The following is a 16202-nucleotide window of genomic DNA, read 5'->3' as shown; positions in this document are numbered from 1 at the left end:
CTGCTGAAGGTGCTGCTGCTCAGGGTGCTGCTGCTGAAGGTGCTGCTGCTCAGGGTGCTGCTGCTGAAGGTGATGCTCTGAGGGTGCTGCTGCATGGAGGTGCTGCTTCAGAGGGTGCTGCTGCTGAAGGTGTTGCTGCTGAGGGTGCTGCTGCTGAGGGTGCTGCTGCTGAGGGTGCTGCTGCTGAAGGTGCTGCTGCTGAGGGTGCTGCTGCTGAGGGTGCTGCTGCTTGAGGGTGCTGCTGCTTGGAGGTGCTGCTGCTTGGAGGTGCTGCTGCTGAGGGTGCTGTTGCTGAGGGTGCTGCAGGAGAGGGTGCTGCTGCTGAGGGTGTTGCTGCTGAGGGTGCTGCTGCTTGGAGGTGCTGCTGCTGAGGGTGTTGCTGCTGAGGGTGCTGCTGCTTGGAGGTGCTGCTGCTGAGGGTGCTGCAGCCGAAGGTGCTGCTGCTGAGGGTGCTGCAGCCGAAGGTGCTGCTGCTGAGGGTGCTGCTACTGAAGGTGTTGCTGCTGAAGGTGCTGCTGCTGAGGGTGCTGCTGCTTGGAGGTGCTGCTGCTGAGGGTGCTGCTGCTGAGGGTGCTGCTGCTTGGAGGTGCTGCTGCTTGGAGGTGCTGCTGCTGAGGGTGCTGCAGCCGAAGGTGTTGCTGCTGAGGGTGCTGCTGCTGAGGGTGCTGCTGCTTGGAGGTGCTGCTGCTGAGGGTGCTGCAGCTGAAGGTGCTGCTGCTGAGGGTGCCGTAGCTGAAGGTGCTGCTGCTGAGGGTGCCGTAGCTGAAGGTGCTGCTGTTGAGGGTGCTGCTGCTGAAGGTGCTGCTGCTGAGGGTGCTGCAGCTGAAGGTGCTGCTGTTGAGGGTGCTGCAGCTGAAGGTGCTGCTGCTGAAGGTGCTGCAGCCGAAGGTGCTGCTGCTGAGGGTGCTGCTGCTGAGGGTGCTGCAGCCGAAGGTGCTGCTGCTGAGGGTGCCGCAGCCGAAGGTGCTGCTGCTGAAGGTGCTGCAGCCGAAGGTGCTGCTGCTGAGGGTGCTGCAGCTGAAGGCGCTGCCTGAAGGTGCTGCTGCGATGCAGCCCCGCGATGCAGCCCCCCCGTGCCGGCCGGGCCTCTATCGCGAGGCAAAGGCAGCTCCGTTCCTCTCCCCCTCGCCTCCTCTCCTCCCGCGGTGCCACCCTGCTGCCCGCTCCCCGGGCGGCCGCAAGATGGCTGTCGGCCGGGCCGGGGGGAGCGCAGCTCGCCGCCGGCGGGGCGGGGGTGGCCGCCGGCGGGGCGGGGAGGCTGCGGGAGCCGGGAGGCTGCGGGAGCCGGCGGCGGTGGCCGGCGCAGGCCCGGGCCGCTGCGCCCCGGCGCGGCGTTGCCGTGGTGACGCCGCAGCCGCCCCGGCGGGGAGGGCCGGCCGGCGGCGGCGCTTGTGCCGCGGCGGGCGCGGCCAGAGGGGGCAGAGCTGAGCCGCGCCGCGCCGGGCAGAGACGGCAGGCAGCCGGAGCTCCGCGCCACACGCCGCCCCGGCCCCGGCGGGACCCGCCGCCGCCCCCGCCCCGCTCCGGTAAGTGCGGCCGCGGCGCGCCCGGGCCCGCGGGGCGGCGCGCCCGGGCCCGCGGGACGCTGCGCCGGCCCCGCCCCGCCGCCGCCGCTCTGCCGGCCCCCGGCGCCCCTGCCCCGGCCCGGCCCCTGCGGCACCGGCCCCTCGCCCCGGGGGTGTGCGGGCCCTGCCCCGCGCCCTGCGCCCTGCTCCCGCCGGGAGCCGGCGTCTCGCCTCGGGGGCTGCCCCGCACCCCCTGCACCCCCTCACCCCCGAGCTGCCCTGCACCCCCTGACCCCAGGGGCTGCCCTGCACCCCTTGAACCCACTCACCCCGGAGCTGCCCTGCACCCCCTGTACCCCTTGTGCCCCCTCACCCCGGAGCTGCCCTGCACCCCCTGTACCCCTTGTGCCCCCTCACCCCGGAGCTGCCCTGCACCCCCTGTACCCCTTGTGCCCCCTCACCCCGGAGCTGCCCTGCACCCCTCGAACCCCACTCACCCCACAGCTGCCTTGTACCCCACTCACCCCGGAGCTGTTCTGCACCCCTTGTACCCCACTCACCCCGGAGCTGCTCTGCACCCCTTGTACTCCACTCACCCCGGAGCTGCCCCGCACCCCTCGAACCCCCTCACCCCGCGGGCCACCCCCGTGTGCCCTCCCTCCCGCCGCGCCCCCGGCCGCTCCCCTCGCCGCCCACCGGCAGCTCCTCTCACCCTGAGCAGCGCCGGGCGCCTCGGTCACCGCTCTCATCCCGGGGCCGGGGATCCCCCCGTCCGGCTTTGGGGCGGGGGCTGGAAGGGTTGGAGCCGAGCCGGGGGGAGGTGTCCCGGGGCTGCCGGCGCTGGGGGCTTCCTGTCCCCGTGGTGGCAGGGGAAATCGCGGCTGACACGTGTGTGCCTTCAGCCCTGCCCTTTGCTGACCCGGAGCCGCTGCTTCCCGTATCGAAAGCGACGGGCACGTTTCTCTGGGGCTGCTCCTCTCCGGGGTGGCTTGTGAGGCTCGTAGCCTCTGGCCACCCTGGGCGAAGGTCCTGCCTCTTAAGCTCCCCCTGAGCGCCTGCCAGGCTCTGCTAAGCCAGATCTGCGCCGCGTTGAGGTACGTCAAGGTTATTGTGCTCTTCCTCCCGTGGATGGAGAAGGTGGAAACGTGGACAGGCTGTGGGATTTCCTCAAGGTCACCCTGGGAGTTGGACCCACCTGCCCCCTCCTCTCTGGCTGCATCCTCTGGAGCTGCCAGGCTCCCGCTGGGCGAGGGCAGGGTTGTGGAAAGTGGCTTTTCCAGTGCCCCAGGCCTCTCCCCTGCTTGGCTTTCCCTCTCTACACCTTGCCAGGCTGTCAGGGTGGCACACTGTCAGCACAGGATCCCAGCTGTGTTCCTTTGGCCCTAAGTATCTTCTGCAGGTGAGATGCTTGCAGCCCCCCCAGAGGGTGTTTCACCGTGGCGCCCTCGCCCCCCAGAGCCTCCCTGCCCTTAGGAGCCGGCCTGGCCTGGGGTGGCTGCCTCCTCTGGGGCTGTGCCTGCAGGGACTGCGATCACTGCAAGTCACTGTGGCTTTGCCTCCCAGGAGCTGGCTTCTTGGCAGTGGCAAGTGAAAGGCAACGGAGCTGGAGCGGCGCTCGGCTGATAAGGGAGGATGGCCGGGGCCTGGGTGGTGGCTGCTCTGTGTTCTGCTTTCCAGGCTGCTATAAATAAAGCTATAGGTGAGGGCTGGTAGGAGGAGTCACTCCAGCCTCAGCACCAGACAATAAACACCCCTGTCTCACAGACTCCCAGCCTGCTGGGGTTTGGAAGGGACCTCTGCAGCTCACCCAGTCCAACCCCCCTGCCCCAGCAGGGCACCCCCAGCAGCCTGCCCAGCAGCACAATGCCCAGGGAGGGTTGGAAGGGAGCTCTGGAGCTCACCCAGTCCAACCCCTGCCCCAGCAGGGCACCCCCAGCAGCTTGCCCAGCAGCACAATGCCCAGGGGGGGTTGGAAGGGACCTCTGCAGCTCACCCAGTCCAACCCCTGCCCCAGCAGGGCACCCCCAGCAGCCTGCCCAGCAGCACAATGCCCAGGGGGGGTTGGAAGGGAGCTCTGCAGCTCACCCAGTCCAACCCCTGCCCCAGCAGGGCACCCCCAGCAGCTTGCCCAGCAGCACAATGCCCAGGGAGGGTTGAAAGCTCTCCACCCCAGGAGACTCCACAGCCTCCCTGGGCAGCCTGCTGCAGGCCTCCAGCACCCTCACACCAACAAAGTTTTGCCTCCTCTTCAGAAGGAAGAGGTTTTTACAGAGTTCAGGGGGGTGGAATGCTGCAGCAGGCTGGCCAGGGAGGTGGTTGGGGTCCCATCCCTGGAGCTATTCCAGGGGAGGCCGGACAGGGCTCTGGGTAACCTGATTTAGTGGTGGATGTCCCTGCTGAGTGCAGAGTGGGTTGGACAGGGCTCTGGGTAACCTGATTTAGTGGTGGGTGTCCCTGCTGAGTTCAGAGTGGGTTGGACAGGGCTCTGGGTAACCTGATTTAGTGGTGGATGTCCCTGCTGAGTGCAGAGTGGGTTGGACAGGGCTCTGGGTAACCTGATTTAGTGGTGGGTGTCCCTGCTGAGTGCAGAGTGGGTTGGACAGGGCTCTGGGTAACCTGATTTAGTGGTGGGTGTCCCTGCTGAGTGCAGAGTGGGTTGGACAGGGCTCTGGGTAACCTGATTTAGTGGTGGATGTCCCTGCTGAGTGCAGAGTGGGTTGGACAGGGCTCTGGGTAACCTGATTTAGTGGTGGATGTCCCTGCTGAGTGCAGAGTGGGTTGGACTGGATGAGCTTTGGAGGTCCCTTCCAGCCCAGAGCACTCTGTGATTCTTTATCTGTGGGATTTTGCCCTTGTTTACTGCTCCTGCTGCCTGTCATTCAGACAGGGACAGCTTCTGCCCTGGTGCTGTGCCCTTGGCTCACGTGCTCACCCAGTGCCTGTCGTAGTAAGGAGTGTTCTGCTGGTGGTGACTGCTGGCCCACTTGGAACAGGGAGCAGGTCTGTGCCGTAAGCTGGAGCCCAGCACTGCTCTGAGCAGAGTCTGCAGCCTCGTTGGATGCCCAGCAATCTTGTTAATGTCTTACTAAGATGCCAGGGCCCCCAGAGATCCTCCTGCTGCTGTCTGAAGCAGAGGTGGTGTGCTGTATCGAGTTACTAGGAGGCAGGAAGGGCTGGCAGCCTGTCAGGGCTCCTTTGCTCCCCTTTTCCTGTGCCAACACTTAAATGAGTGGGCAGGTCAGGGAGGAATATATGCCTTGTTGGCCCAGGGACATGGAAGCAGCCCTCAGCGGCATCACGCAGAGGGTTTGGTTGGAAGAGACCTCGCAGGTCGTGCAGGGCGGCCCTTACCCCAGCCCCGCCGGGTCGGCGCTGAGCCACGGCCCTCAGCACCACCCCTCCGCGGCTGGGGGAGCCCTGCAGGGAGGATGGTTCAGCCACCTCCTCGGGCAGTCAGTTCCCTGGCTCGCTGGTGTTGCAGCTCCCTGGGGGAGGCCAAGGTGTTGCGGAGGAGCGCAGGGGCTGAGGCGTGGCGGCCGGGGTTTGGCGTGCCCCGCGCCTGGGAGCCGCGGGGCTTGGAGGGGCTGGAGCGGGGCAGGGCTCTCCGTGGGGCTGGCAGCTGTGTGCCTGCTCTTGTGTAACTGTTGTGGTGCTGGGAGTTGGGAAACAGCAGGAGGGAGTCGTGTTCTGGGGTAGGGCAGCAGCGGGTAGGAGGGGGAAGCACAGCGCTGTGTTGAGCTCACGCCGCAGAGTCCAGCGTGGTGACAGCTGGAAGAGACCTCTGGGCATCCTCTTTAGCAGGGCACCCCCAGCACAATGCCCAGGGTCACAGTGGCCAGGAGGGGGCTGGATGCTCTCCAGGGAAGGAAACTCCACAGCCTCTCTGGGCAGCCTGCTCCAGGCCTCCAGCAGCCTCACGCTGAAGGAGTTTCTCCTCCTCTTCAGAGGGAACCTCCTGGCTTCCACTTGGTGCTCACTGCTCCTTGTCCTGTCCCTGGGCACCACTGACAAGAGTCTGCCCCCATCCTCTTGCCCCCCACCCTTTAGCTCTTGCTGAGCATTGCTCAGATCCCCAACTGCAACACCCCTGGGTCCAGCATCTCTGCCTGGTGGCCCCAGTTGTGCAGATCCCCTCAGAGCCAGGAGGGCCATCTAGGGCCCGTGCTGGCTGCAGCATGTGCTGCCCATGCAGGGCTGGGAAGTGCACTCTGCAGTGCCTGAGTCATCTGCTCTGAGAGTGGTGACTGACAAGTTGCTCCTTCTCCCTCTGCAAGGAGCCCCTGGGTGTGCTGGAGGGCTGCCTGCCCTCCATCTCTGCTCCTCCCAAGGGCTCTTGGGCTGGGGGTTGCTTGTTTTAGAGCTCTTCACAAACCTCTGGATCCTCTTGCACTCCACTGTGGAGGTAAAATGCTCTTGGAGTGTTCCAGCAGCTGTGGGAGGGTGGCATGGCCCTGTGAGATGTTGAGGGGTGAGAAGTTTCGTGGTGTTGAAGGTAGCTGTGGAGGGGCTGGTGTGCCATGGTGCCATCTCATCACCATGGGCAGCTCCCCAGGGCCCTCCTGCAGCCCTCAGGCAGCTGTGTGCTGGGCTGCAGCCACAGCAGGGTGGGCAGCAGGGCAGCAGAGGGGATTCTGCCCCTGGGCTCTGCTCTGCTCAGCCCTCACCTCCAATCCTGCCTCCAGCTCTGCTGTCCCCAGCAGCAGAAGGACTCAGAGCTGCTGCAGGGAGCCCAGAGGAGGCCACAAGGATGCTGCCAGGGCTGGAGCAGCTCTGCTGGGAGCACAGGCTGAGGGAGCTGGGGCTGTGCAGCCTGCAGAGCAGAAGGCTCCAGGGGCACCTCAGAGCTGCTGCCAGGAGCTGAAGGGATCCTGCAGGAAGGCTGCAGAGAGACTTTGGCTGAGGGGGTCTGGAGCCAGGCCCAGGGGGAATGGTTTGGAGCTGAGGCAGAGCAGGGGCAGAGTGGAGCTGAGGAAGAAGTTGTTCAGTGTGAGGCTGGGGAGCCTCTGGCACAGGCTGCCCAGGGAGGCTGTGGCTGCCTCCTGCCTGGGGGTGCTGAAGGCCAGGCTGGATGAGGCCTTGAGCAGCCTGTGCTGGTGGGAAGTGGCAGAGAGGTTGGAGTGGATGATCTCTGTGGTGTCTTCCAACCTGAGTCATTTTGTGATCTGCCTGGTTCCACCTTTCTGCTGTCACTTGATCCCTGAGCTCACTCAGGGGCAGGGAGCTGCAGATGTTCTGTGCTGCCAGCTTCCCAGTGCCAGCAAGGTGCTGTGCCCGGGGCGGATCTCTCAACAGCCTGCTTCCATCTGCCTGAAATCACACTCTGCTGCCAGAGGGACACAAAAGAGCTTTGAACAAGGGCCCAGGGGGGAGGAGAAGGGGTGGGGAAATGCCAAATATTTGTGTTGGGTTGTTAGGAGGTCCTGCACTGGGGATGTGATGTGTGGCCAGCCCAGGTCTGCAGTGCCTGGGACAAGGGAGGTTCCTTGTGAGCCTGAGTGCAGATGTGGTGCTGTAGGATAGCAGCAGCCTGTGAAAGGCTCTGCTGCTGCTGCACAGAGCCACAGAATTGTTTGGGTTGGAAGAGACCTCTAAGATCCCTGACTCCAACTTTCAACCCAGCCCCACCGTGGCCATCAAACCACAGCCCCAGGGGCCATGGCCACAGGAACCCCTCCAGCCATGGGGACTCCACCACCTCCCTGGGCAGCCTCTGCCAGGCCCTGACCACTCTGCCACCAAAGCAATTTTACCTCCTCTCCAACCCAAGCTTCCCCTGGCACAATTCCAGGCCAGTTCCTCTCCTTCTGTCCCCTGAGCCTGGGGAGCAGAGCCCAAACCCCAGCTCCCTGCAGCCTCCTCTCAGGGAGCTGCAGAGAGCAATGAGGTCTCCCTCAGCCTCCTCTGCTCCAGGCTGAACCCCCCCAGCTCCCTCAGCTGCTGCTCCCCAGCCCTGCTCTCCAGACCCTTCCCCAGCTCCATTGCCCTTCTCTGGCCCTGCTCCAGCCCTCAGTGTCCTTCTGGGAGTGAGGAGCCCAAAGCTGAACCCAGGATTTGATCTGTGGCCTCCCCAGTGCCCAGCCCAGGGGCACCATCCCTGCCCTGCTCCTGCTGCCCACAGCACTGCTGCTCCAGGCCAGGCTGCTGGGGGCTGCCTTTGCCACCTGAGTACACTGCTGGCTCCTGCTCAGCTGCTGTTAACCTGCTGTTTCCCCTTTCCTGGGCCACTTCAGAGCAGACATTTCTCCTTGGCCTGCCTTTTGCCTGGCCTTTTCCAGTTGTTTCTTTTTCTCTCTGTTGCTTGGTTGGTTTGGTTTTCCCCCAGGACGAGCTCCACACCCAGCTGCTGCTGTCCTGGGCCTGTTCCCCCTGTTCCTGAGCTGCAGTAAGCTGATGCAGCTCTGTCAGAGGCAGCAGAGCAAGCCTCCTTAGGTCCAGCTGTGTGGGAGCCCTGGGGCTGCAGGAAGAGCCTGGCCAGGCAGCTCCTTCAGCCTGTCACAAGTTTGGTAATGTCTTGTTTAGGCTTCCAGCTGGACAGGCTGAGCCTCCCAGCTGCTTCTGCTCCTCTCTTCCATTCTGCAGTGCTGTTCCTTCAGCAGCAGCAGGGCAGGCTGGGGAAGGACCTGTCCAGCCACAGCACACCCTGCCTGCTGCTGCTGCAGCCCCAGCAGGTGGTTGTTTCACACCCAGTCACCCCAGTCCTGGGCCAGGAGCTGCCTGCTGGCCCTGTCTGCACGTTCAGACCTCCTCAGAGGGAGCCACACACCTGCCCCACCAGTGAGTCAGGAGAGCTGGGCTTACAGAATCACAGCATTGTTTGGCTTGGAAAAGACCTTTGAGACCATCAAGTCCAACCTTCAACCCCTTGCCACCATGGCCATTAAACCCTGTTCCCAAGTGCCCTGGCCACAGGTTTCATGGCAAGTGACCTGGGGATGCTGCCTGTGTGAGCCAGGAGGCTGTGGCTGCCTTTGCCCCTTGGCCATAGCATCCACACTGCTGGTCTTCCATGCTGTGCTTCTCATCAGTGGCCTCCTGGATTGCAGTGGCCTCCAGTTGCATTGTCTGTCTGCTGTGGGACAGCAGGATGTGACTGCAGGCTCCTGCTCCTCTCCTTGTCTTCACCTTCTCCACAGGAGTGACTGTCCCCTGTGCTGGGCACTGCTGAGGCCTCACCTTCAGCACTGGGGTCAGTTGTGGGCCCCTCACTCCAAAAGGGAGCAATGGGGGCTAGGGGGAGGTGTCCCTGCCCATGGCAGGGGCCCACAGGAGCTGGATGATCTTTCAGGTCCCTTCCAACCCAAACCATTCTGTGGTTCTGTGGATCTCTTCCCAGGTCAGTGCACAGCTGGGGGCACACACAAGTCCTTGTGGCAGCACAAGAAGAGTGAGAAGCAGAGCTGCCCCTCTCAGGCAGCAGCCTGACTGCTGTGGGCACTGGTGGAAAACCCAATAAACAGCAACAAAAAAGGACAGGAGTCCCCCCAGGGAGGCCTGGAAGCTAAGGAGAACAGGCAGGTGTTGGAATCCTCTCCCAAGGGCAGCAGTGGATGCCCTGCACTGGGCTCAGCCTGGCAGGGTGCTGGGCCAGCTCCTTGCAGCTCCACCATCACCCAGACAGATTGGAGCAGATGGTCCTTGGGGTCCCTTCCCAGCTGGCTCTCTGTCTGGGCCCTGATTTGAAAGACCTGGGAATCCAGAGCCCTGGGGAGAGTAGGTGGCACTCTGAGCCCTTCCTAAGAAGAAGAGTCTAAGGGCATGGCATTTAACAAGTCCAAGTGCCAGGGGCTGCACTTTGGCCACAGCAACCCCAGGCAGAGCTACAGGCTGGGGGCAGAGTGGCTGAGAGCTGCCAAACAGAGAGGGACCTGGGGGTGCTGATTGACAGCTGCCTGAACAGGAGCCAGCAATGTGCCCAGGGGGCCAAGAGGGCCAAGGGCATCCTGGCCTGCAGCAGGAACAGTGTGGCCAGCAGGAGCAGGGAGGTCATTGTGCCCTGTGCTCAGCACTGCTCAGGCCACACCTTGAGTCCTGTGTCCAGTTCTGGGCCCCTCAGTTTCAGAAGGACATTGAGAGACTTGAAGGTGTCCAGAGAAGGGCAACAAGGCTGGGGAGGGGTCTGGAGCACAGCCCTGTGAGGAGAGGCTGAGGGAGCTGGGGTTGCTTAGCCTGCAGAAGAGGAGGCTCAGGGGAGACCTCATTGCCCTCTACAGCTCCCTGAAGGGAGGTTGGAGCCAGGTGGGGGTTGGGCTCTTCTCCCAGGCAGCCAGCAGCAGAACAAGAGGACACAGTCTCAAGCTGTGCCAGGGGAGGTTTAGACTCGAGGTGAGGAGAAAGTTCTTCACTGAGCGAGTCGTTCGGCATTGGGATGTGCTGCCCAGGGAGGTGGTGGAGTCCCCATCCCTGGAGGTGTTCCAGAGGGGATTGGATGTGGCACTTGGTGCCATGGTCTGGTCATGAGGTCTGTTGGGACAGGTTGGACTTGATGATCCTTGGGGTCTCTTCCAACCTTAGTGATACTGTGAGACTGTGAGACTGTAACTGGAGGGTGCCAGCTGGAACAGCAAATCCCTCACACCCTGCTCCTGCAGCACAGCCACAGCACCCCAGGAGAGCCAGCTGACAGCACTGGAATAACACAGGCTCATGAGCAGGCCCACAAAGCCATGACCCCTCCAGTGTCACCTCCTGGGGGAGGGAGCTGGGCTGCACCTGAGGCAGGGGGCAGAGAGGTGTTGAGCAGCAGCCACCACGCAAGCAGCGGAGCAGAGGCTGCAGCTCAGCTGCTCTCTGCAGCCAAGCCTGTGTCCCTGGTGCCTTGTGTCCAGGAGACCAGGCCTGGGGAGCAGACAGAACAACAGAAGGGCATCTCCCAGCTCCCCAAAGGCTTGGCAGCAGCAGAACCACAGCACCACAGCTTGGCAGGGCTCGGAAGGGACCTCCAGAGATCATCCAGGCCAAGCCCCTGCCAGGGCAGGGCACCCAGGGCAGGGCACCCAGAAGACAGCCAGGGGGGGTTGGAAGCTCTCCACACCAGGAGACTCCACAGCCCCTCTGGGCAGCCTGCTCCAGGCCTCCAGCAGCCTCACACCTAAGAAGCTCCTCCTCAGGTTGAGGTGGAGCCTCCTGGGTTCCAGTTTGGGTCTGCTGCCTCTTGTCCTGTCCCAGGACAGCACTGAGCAGAGCCTGGCCCCTTCCTGCCCCCCACCCCTCAGATATTTATGGCCATTGATCACATCTCCTTCTCAGCCTTCTCCAGGCTCTCAGCCCCAGGGCTCTCAGCCTTCCCTCCTCCCACAGCTGTTCCAGGCCCTTCAGCATCCTCACAGCCTCCCCTGAACTCTATACTGTGTCCAGTTCTGGGCTCCTCAGGTTAGGAAAGAGGTTGAGATGCTGGAAGGTGTCCAGAGAAGGGCAACAAAGCTGGGGAGGGGTCTGGGGCACAGCCCTGTGAGGAGAGGCTGAGGGAGCTGGGGTTGCTTAGCCTGCAGAAGAGGAGGCTCAGGGGAGACCTTTTGCTATCTCCAACTCCCTGAAGGGAGGTTGGAGCCAGCGGGGGGTTGGGCTCTTCTGCCAGGCAAGCAGCACCAGAACAAGAGGACACAGTCTCAAGCTGTGCCAGGGGAGGTTTAGGCTGGAGGTGAGGAGAAAGTTCTTCACTGAGAGAGTTGTTAACCATTGGAATGTGCTGCCCAGGGAGGTGGTGGAGTCCCCATCCCTGGAGGTGTTCAAGAGGGGATTGGATGTGGCACTTGGAGCCATGGTTGAGCTGTCAGGAGGTGCTGGGTGACAGCTTGGACTGGATGATCTCTGAGGTCTTTTCCAACCTGGTTGATTCTGTGCTTCCAGCAGTTGCCTCTTCTTTTGGTGGGGGGAGCCCAGGGCTGGGCACAAGACTCCAATGTGCTTCACTGCTGAGTTTCTGCCACCAAGGGCATCAGAAAGACAGCAGCTGCTTGGGTCCTGCACAAGTTAGCTGCTACTGAAGTGAGCAGGGCAGCACGAGGTGCTTTGTGTCCTGTACAAGAGCAGCTGCAAAGCTGCTGAGGGGCCTGGAGCAGCTCTGGGAGCAGCAAAGGCTGAGAGCCCTGGGGCTGAGAGCCTGCAGAAGAGCAGCCCCAGAGGGCAGCTGAGCAATGCTCAGCAAGAGCTAAAGGAGCTGTGGGGGGCAAGAGGCTGGGGCCAGGCTCTGCTCAGGGGTGCCCAGGGACAGCACAAGGGACAGCAAGGGGCACAGAGTGGCAGCCAGGAGGTTGGAGCTGAGCAGGAGGAGAAAGTTGTTTGGTGTGAGGCTGCTGGAGGCCTGGAGCAGGCTGCCCAGAGAGGTTGTGGAGTCTGCTGGGGTGGAGAGCTTCCAACCCCCCCTGGGCACTGTGCTGCTGGGCAAGCTGCTGGGGGTGCCCTGCTGGGGCAGGGGGCTGGGCTGGGTGAGCCCCAGGGGTCCCTTCCAGCCCCCAGTGTGCTGGGAGTCTGTGACACTTCCCTTGGCAGTCAGCCTTCAGCACAGCAGCTGCTGCCAAAGGCTGGGAGCCACCTGGGCTGCTGTTGCCTCCCAGGGAGGAGCTCAGCTTACCCTGGGCATGGAGGAGGAGAAAGCCAACAGGAATGAAGGAGGACCATGAAGCACCCAGGTCTTGACTGTCTGATCATCCCTTCTGCCTTTGCCATTGCCCAGCAGTGACCAACCCCTGCCCAGCTGCTGTCCTTAGGTGGTTGTTGGGGGCAGGGGCAGACATTTTGCTGCTGTCCAAGGTCGTGGTAAAGGAGAAGGCAGCACCCAGAGGCCCAGGGATCATAGAACCAGTCAGGGGTGGAAGGGACCACAAGGCTCAGCCAGTTCCAACCCCCCTGCCATGGGCAGGGACACCCCACACTAGATCAGCCTGGCCAGAGCCTCATCCAGCCTGGGCTTAAACACCTCCAGGGACAGGGCCCCAACCACCTCCCTGGACAACCCATCCCAGGGCTTCACCACTCTCATGGGGAAGAACTTCCTCCTCCCCTCCAGCCTCAATCTCCCTACCTCCAGCTTCATTCCATCCCCCCTAGTCCTATCCCTGCCTGAGATCCTGAGCAGTCCCTCCCCAGCCTGCTTGGAGCCCCCTGCAGATCCTGGAAGGCCACAATGAGGTCACCTGGGAGCCTTCTCTTCTCCAGACTGAACAGCCCCAACTCCTTCAGTCTGTCCTCACAGCAGAGGTGCTCCAGCCCTCTGCTCCTCCTCCTGGCCCTGCTCTGGACACCTTCCAGCCCCTCCAGATCCCTCTTGCAATAGGGGCTCCAGAGCTGGAGGCAGTACTGCAGGTGGGGTCTCCCCAGAGCTGAGCAGAGGGGCAGAATCCCCTCCCTTGCCCTGCTGGCCACACTTCTCTTGCTGCAGCCCAGGCTCTGCTTGGCTCTCTGGGCTGCAAGTGCACACTGAGAGCTCCTGCTGAGCTTCTCCTCCCCCAGCACCCCCAAGGCTCTCTCCTCAGGGCTGCTTTCCAGCCAGTCCCTGCCCAGCCTGCATTTGTGCCTGGGGTTGCCTCCACCCAGCTGCAGGACCCTGCCCTTGGTCTTGTTGCCCCTCCTGAGGCTGGCTTGTGCCCACCTCTCCAGCCTGCCCAGGTCCCTCTGGATGGATCCCTTCCCTCCAGCTGCCTGCTGCACCACACAGCTTGGTGCCATCAGCAACCCTGCTGAGGCTGCACTCAGTGCCACTGTCCCTGGCACCCACAGAGATGTTGAACAAGCCTGGGCCCAGCACTGATCCCTGAGGGCCTCTGCTTGTCCCTGGCCTCCCCTGGGCCATGGACCCATGGACAGCCACTCTTTGGGTGCAGCCCTCAAGCCAGTTCTGTATCCAGCTAGTGGTCACCCCTCACACCCCTGTGGCACCAGCCTGGAGCCCAGCCTGTGGTGGGGACAGTGTGGAAGGCTGTGCTCAGGGCCAGGCAAAGGACAGCAGCTGCTGCCCCTCAGCTCTTGATGCTGTCACCTGTGCAGAGAAGGCCTCCAGGTTGGTCAGGCAGGATTTGCCCTGGGTGAAGCCCTGCTGACTGTTCCCCATCACCTCTTCACTCTTCTTCTGAGCCAGCAGTGCCTCCAGGAGGATCTGCTCCCTGATCCTTCAGGGCACAGAGGTGAGACTGCCTGCCTGGAGCTCCCTGGTCCCTCCTTCTGACCCTGTTTCCAGTGGGGGTGATGTTTCCCCTGTCCCAGTCTGTGAGGACTTCCCCAGACTGCCAGGACCTTTGACATAGGCTGGAGAGGGGTTTGGCAGCCTCCTCTGCCAGCTCTCTCAGCACCCCTGGGTGTACCCCGTGGGGTCCCAGGGACTTGAGCACTTTCAGGTTCCTCAGGTGATCACCAGCCTGATCTTCACTGACCATGGGCAGCTCTTCCTCCCCCTCCCTGCCATTGCCTTCCATGCCTCCAGGAGTGTGGCTGGAGGCCCTGGCAGTGAAGCCTGAGGTAAAGCAGCCATTGAGACCCTCAGCCTTGTGGCCATGCCTTGACAGATCCTGTGTGGTGCTCCCCTGCTGCAGCTCTGCATCTTGCCTGGTGGCTGATGCTAGATTCCATCTCAGGGGGAGAGGAGGCATCAGACATTCCCCTGCCAGAGTCTTTGCTGCCAGAGAGTGTGGGAAGGGAGGGGAAACCTCCCCCCTTGGATTGGCTCTGACACAGGCCCCTGGGGCTCCAGGAGCAAGCACCTGCTCCAGAAAGCCTGGGCTGAGCACAGGGCCTTGGAGATGCAAAGAGGCTGAGGAGCTGGGGCTGCTGGGCTGGGAGAAGAGGAGGCTGAGAGGCATCCTAATGCTTACAGATACCTGAGGGCTGGGCCAGATCCTCAGTGGTCCCCAGGGACAGGCCAGGAGGCACTGAGCATGAACTTGAACAGAGGAAGTTCCACCTGAGGAGAAGAAACTCCTTCAGCTCCAGGATGGCAGAGCCCTTCAGCAGGCTGCCCAGAGAGGCTGAGGAGTCTCTTCTGGAGCCTTTCAAGGCTCATCTGGATGTGTTCCTGTGTGCCCTGGGTGATGCTGTCCTGCTCCCACAGCTGCAGGCTCCAGGCACAGCTCTCCTGTCCTCCTCCCACAGCTGCAGGCTCCAGGCACAGCTCTCCTGTCCTGCTCCCACAGCTGCAGGCTCCAGGCACAGCTCTCCTGTCCTCCTCCCACAGCTGCAGGCTCCAGGCACAGCTCTCCTGTCCTGCTCCCACAGCTGCAGGCTCCAGGCACAGCTCTCCTGACCTCCCACAGCTGCAGGCTCCAGGCACAGCTCTCCTGTCCTGCTCCCACAGCTGCAGGCTCCAGGCACAGCTCTCCTGACCTCCTCCCACAGCTGCAGGCTCCAGGCACAGCTCTCCTGACCTCCCACAGCTGCAGGCTCCAGGCACAGCTCTCCTGACCTCCCACAGCTGCAGGCTCCAGGCACAGCTCTCCTGTCCTGCTCCCACAGCTGCAGGCTCCAGGCACAGCTCTCCTGTCCTGCTCCCACAGCTGCAGGCTCCAGGCACAGCTCTCCTGTCCTGCTCCCACAGCTGCAGGCCCCAGGCACAGCTCTCCTGACCTCCTCCCACAGCTGCAGGCTCCAGGCACAGCTCTCCTGTCCTGCTCCCACAGCTGCAGGCTCCAGGCACAGCTCTCCTGTCCTGCTCCCACAGCTGCAGGCTCCAGGCACAGCTCTCCTGTCCTGCTCCCACAGCTGCAGGCTCCAGGCACAGCTCTCCTGACCTCCCACAGCTGCAGGCTCCAGGCACAGCTCTCCTGTCCTGCTCCCACAGCTGCAGGCTCCAGGCACAGCTCTCCTGACCTCCCACAGCTGCAGGCTCCAGGCACAGCTCTCCTGTCCTGCTCCCACAGCTGCAGGCTCCAGGCACAGCTCTCCTGTCCTCCTCCCACAGCTGCAGGCTCCAGGCACAGCTCTCCTGTCCTGCTCCCACAGCTGCAGGCTCCAGGCACAGCTCTCCTGTCCTGCTCCCACAGCTGCAGGCTCCTGGCACAGCTCTCCTGACCTCCTCCTGTCCTGCTCCCAGGCCAAACCCTCCCTGCTGTCTCCCAGCTGCTAGGAAGGAGCCAGGCTTTGCCCTTGCCCTGGGGCTGGTTTGAATTGATGCAATTAGCACATGGCTTGTTAGCTGGGCTAGGCACAAAGCCCTGGCCTGTGCTCCCTGCCAGGTTGTTAGTTTAACAGCCGTGTCCTGCTCTGCTCATGGCAACAGTTACTGCTTGGGGGTGCCTCAGGGTGGCCCCGGGGGCTCTGTGCCTCTCCTGGCTGCTGGGCAGGGCTGCAGAGGGGCTGGGGAGCAGCCTGTGTCCCCCTGCTGGGGGAGGCTCTGTGCAGAGGCTGAGTGAGAGGGGACCCAGGCTGGGAGGTGGAAATGTGCAGCAGTCAACTGCAGCCCGCGGCTGAACTCGGCTCCAGGGGGGGCATGGAGCAGGGGCTGGCAGGAACTGTGCCTCCCAGGGCACAGGATGCTGCAGCTGGGTCCTGGCACAGGCTGGCAAAGGGCAAAGTGCTCCCCAAAGGGCAGAATAGCCTCAGCTGGCAGCACAGGAGGCCAAGGGCAGCCTGGGCTGCAGCCAAAGCAGTGTGGCCAGGGCTGGAGAGAGGATCCTGCCCCTCTGCTCTGCCCTGGGGAGACCTCACCTGCAGGGCTGGGGCCAGGGCTGGAGCCCTCAGCACAGGAAGGACCTGGAGCTGCTGGAGAGGCTC

At 63.2% G+C, this 16202-nt stretch overlaps 1 protein-coding gene across 1 annotated transcript in view; it reads left to right on the top strand.

Moving 5' to 3' along the window:
* Positions 1-1372: 1372 nt before the first annotated feature.
* SLC25A22 (solute carrier family 25 member 22) overlaps positions 1373-16202 on the top strand; it is a 91220-nt gene continuing 76390 nt past the window's right edge. The window contains exon 1 of the mRNA XM_054171776.1: positions 1373-1526. The gene's annotated coding sequence lies outside the window, so the exon portion shown is untranslated. The remainder of the gene's footprint in view (positions 1527-16202) is intronic.

The sequence above is a fragment of the Dryobates pubescens genome, chromosome 22, assembly GCF_014839835.1.
Source record: "Dryobates pubescens isolate bDryPub1 chromosome 22, bDryPub1.pri, whole genome shotgun sequence".
In the NCBI taxonomy this organism is placed as follows: domain Eukaryota; kingdom Metazoa; phylum Chordata; class Aves; order Piciformes; family Picidae; genus Dryobates; species Dryobates pubescens.
The sequence above is the reverse complement of the archived record's forward strand: the minus strand, read 5'-3'. Positions and strand labels throughout refer to the sequence as shown.